The following is a 4655-nucleotide window of genomic DNA, read 5'->3' as shown; positions in this document are numbered from 1 at the left end:
AGAGGACAAAGTAAAGTACGCTACGCATACCTTCACAGGTTCTGCGTTAACATGGTGGAATACCTATCTAGAGCAAGTGGGACAAGATGATGCGTACGCACTACCGTGGTCAGCATTCAAGCACTTGATGAACGAGAAGTACCGTCCCAGAACCGAGGTCAATAAGCTCAAGACAGAACTTAGAGGGTTACGAACCCAAGGATTTGATATTACCACGTACGAAAGACGATTCACAGAATTGTGCCTATTGTGTCCGGGAGCATTCGAAGATGAGGAAGAGAAGATCGACGCGTTTGTGAAAGGATTACCGGAAAGAATCCAAGAAGATATAAGTTCACACGAGCCCGCCTCCATACAACAGGCATGTAGAATGGCTCACAAACTAGTGAACCAGATTGAAGAAAGAATTAAAGAACAGACTGCTGAAGAGGCCAATGTGAAGCAAGTCAAAAGAAAGTGGGGGGAAAACGGTGATAAGAATCACCAATACAACAACAACAGCAATTACAACAATAATCGCAACAATTATCCCAACAATCGCAACATCAATCGCAACTACAACAAACGGCCCAACAACAACAACAACAACAACAACAACAACTACAACAATCATCCCAACAACAATAATAACCGCAACAACAATAACAATCAGAAGCAGCTATGCCAAAGGTGTGAAAAGAATCACTCGGGGTTCTGCACTTAATTTTGCAACAAGTGTAAAAGAAATGGTCATAGCGCGGTGAAGTGTGAGGTCTACGGACCAGGGGTTAATAGAACGAAAGGAACAAATGGTGTCGGAACGAGTAATGGCGGAGCAAGTAGTGTCGGAGCAAGTTATGCCAATGTAGTTTGTTATAAATGTGGAAAACCAGGCCACATTATTAGAAATTGCCCGAACCAGGAGAACACGAATGGACAAGGCCGTGGAAGAGTTTTCAATATTAATGCGGTAGAGGCACAGGAAGACCCGGAGCTTGTTACGGGTACGTTTCTTATTGACAATAAATCTGCTTACGTTTTATTTGATTCGGGTGCGGATAGAAGCTATATGAGTAGAGATTTTTGTGCTAAATTAAGTTGTCCATTGACGCCTTTGGATAGTAAATTTTTACTCGAATTAGCAAATGGTAAAATAATTTCAGCAGATAATATATGTCGGAATCGAGAAATTAAACTGGTTAGCGAAACATTTAAGATTGATTTGATACCAGTAGAGTTAGGGAGTTTTGATGTGATAATCGGTATGGACTGGTTGAAAGAAGTGAAAGCGGATATCGTTTGTTACAAAAATGCAATTCGCATTATACGAGAAAAAGGAAAACCCTTAATGGTGTACGGAGAAAAGGGCAACACGAAGCTACATCTTATTAGTAATTTGAAGGCACAAAAACTAATAAGAAAAGGTTGCTATGCTGTTCTAGCACACGTCGAGAAAGTACAAACTGGAGAAAAGAGCATCAATGATGTTCCCGTCGCAAAAGAATTTCCTGATGTATTTCCGAAAGAATTACCGGGATTACCCCCACATCGATCCGTTGAATTTCAAATAGATCTTGTACCAGGAGCTGCACCAATAGCTCGTGCTCCTTACAGACTCGCACCCAGCGAGATGAAAGAACTACAAAGCCAATTACAAGAACTTTTAGAGCGTGGTTTCATTCGACCAAGCACATCACCGTGGGGAGCTCCTGTTTTGTTTGTTAAGAAGAAAGATGGTACATTCAGGTTGTGTATCGACTACCGAGAGTTGAACAAACTTACCATCAAGAACCGCTACCCACTACCGAGAATCGATGACTTATTTGATCAACTACAAGGCTCGTCTATTTATTCAAAGATTGACTTACGTTCCGGGTATCATCAAATGCGGGTGAAAGAAGATGATATTCCAAAGACTGCTTTCAGAACACGTTACGGTCATTACGAGTTTATGGTCATGCCGTTTGGTTTAACTAATGCACCAGCTGTGTTCATGGACCTTATGAACCGAGTGTGTGGACCATACCTTGACAAGTTTGTCATTGTTTTCATTGATGACATACTTATTTACTCAAAGAATGACCAAGAACACGGTGAACATTTGAGAAAGGTGTTAGAAGTATTGAGAAAGGAAGAATTGTACGCTAAGTTTTCAAAGTGTGCATTTTGGTTGGAAGAAGTTCAATTCCTCGGTCACATAGTGAACAAAGAAGGTATTAAGGTGGATCCGGCAAAGATAGAAACTGTTGAAAAGTGGGAAACCCCGAAAACTCCGAAACACATACGCCAGTTTTTAGGACTAGCTGGTTACTACAGAAGGTTCATCCAAGACTTTTCCAGAATAGCAAAACCCTTGACTGCATTAACGCATAAAGGGAAGAAATTTGAATGGAATGATGAACAAGAGAAAGCGTTTCAGTTATTGAAGAAAAAGCTAACTACGTCACCTATATTGTCATTGCCTGAAGGGAATGATGATTTTGTGATTTATTGTGATGCATCAAAGCAAGGTCTCGGTTGTGTATTAATGCAACGAACGAAGGTGATTGCTTATGCGTCTAGACAATTGAAGATTCACGAACAAAATTATACGACGCATGATTTGGAATTAGGCGCGGTTGTTTTTGCATTAAAGACTTGGAGGCACTACTTATATGGGGTCAAAAGTATTATATATACCGACCACAAAAGTCTTCAACACATATTTAATCAGAAACAACTGAATATGAGGCAGCGTAGGTGGATTGAATTATTGAATGATTACGACTTTGAGATTCGTTACCACCCGGGGAAGGCAAATGTGGTAGCCGATGCCTTGAGCAGGAAGGACATAGAACCCATTCGAGTAAAATCTATGAATATAATGATTCATAATAACATTACTACTCAAATAAAGGAGGCGCAACAAGGAGTTTTAAAAGAGGGAAATTTAAAGGATGAAATACCCAAAGGATCGGAGAAGCATCTTAATATTCGGGAAGACGGAACCCGGTATAGGGCTGAAAGGATTTGGGTACCAAAATTTGGAGATATGAGAGAAATGGTACTTAGAGAAGCTCATAAAACCAGATACTCAATACATCCTGGAACGGGGAAGATGTACAAGGATCTCAAGAAACATTTTTGGTGGCCAGGTATGAAAGCCGATGTTGCTAAATACGTAGGAGAATGTTTGACGTGTTCTAAGGTCAAAGCTGAGCATCAGAAACCATCAGGTCTACTTCAACAACCCGAAATCCCAGAATGGAAATGGGAAAACATTACCATGGATTTCATCACTAAATTGCCAAGGACTGCAAGTGGTTTTGATACTATTTGGGTAATAGTTGATCGTCTCACCAAATCAGCACACTTCCTACCAATAAGAGAAGATGACAAGATGGAGAAGTTAGCACGACTGTATTTGAAGGAAGTCATCTCCAGACATGGAATACCAATCTCTATTATCTCTGATAGGGATGGCAGATTTATTTCAAGATTCTGGCAGACATTACAGCAAGCATTAGGAACTCGTCTAGACATGAGTACTGCCTATCATCCACAAACTGATGGGCAGAGCGAAAGGACGATACAAACGCTTGAAGACATGCTACGAGCATGTGTTATTGATTTCGGAAACAGTTGGGATCGACATCTACCGTTAGCAGAATTTTCCTACAACAACAGCTACCATTCAAGCATTGAGATGGCGCCGTTTGAAGCACTTTATGGTAGAAAGTGCAGGTCTCCGATTTGTTGGAGTGAAGTGGGGGATAGACAGATTACGGGTCCGGAGATTATACAAGAAACTACCGAGAAGATCATCCAAATTCAACAACGGTTGAAAACCGCCCAAAGTCGACAAAAGAGCTACGCTGACATTAAAAGAAAAGATATAGAATTTGAAATTGGAGAGATGGTCATGCTTAAAGTTGCACCTTGGAAAGGCGTTGTTCGATTTGGTAAACGAGGGAAATTAAATCCAAGGTATATTGGACCATTCAAGATTATTGATCGTGTCGGACCAGTAGCTTACCGACTAGAGTTACCTCAACAACTCGCGGCTGTACATAACACTTTCCACGTCTCGAATTTAAAGAAATGTTTTGCTAAAGAAGATCTCACTATTCTGTTAGATGAAATCCAAATCAACGAAAAACTTCAATTCATCGAAGAACCCGTCGAAATAATGGATCGTGAGGTTAAAAGACTTAAGCAAAACAAGATACCAATTGTTAAGGTTCGATGGAATGCTCGTAGAGGACCCGAGTTCACCTGGGAGCGTGAAGATCAGATGAAGAAGAAATACCCGCATCTATTTCCAGAAGATTCGTCAACACCTTCAACAGCTTAAAATTTCGGGACGAAATTTATTTAACGGGTAGGTACTGTAGTGACCCGAACTTTTCCATGTTTATATATATTAATTGAGATTGATATTTACATGATTAAATGTTTCCAACATGTTAAGCAATCAAACTTGTTAAGACTTGATTAATTGAAATATGTTTCATATAGACAATTGACCACCCAAGTTGACCGGTGATTCACGAACGTTAAAACTTGTAAAAACTATATGATGACATATATATGGATATATATATAGTTAACATGATACTATGATAAGTAAACATATCATTAAGTATATTAACAATGAACTACATATGTAAAAACAAGACTACTAACTTAATGATTTT

Source organism: Rutidosis leptorrhynchoides, chromosome 2 (assembly GCF_046630445.1).
Source record: "Rutidosis leptorrhynchoides isolate AG116_Rl617_1_P2 chromosome 2, CSIRO_AGI_Rlap_v1, whole genome shotgun sequence".
Classification (NCBI taxonomy): domain Eukaryota; kingdom Viridiplantae; phylum Streptophyta; class Magnoliopsida; order Asterales; family Asteraceae; genus Rutidosis; species Rutidosis leptorrhynchoides.
Note: the sequence above shows the minus strand (reverse complement) of the source record.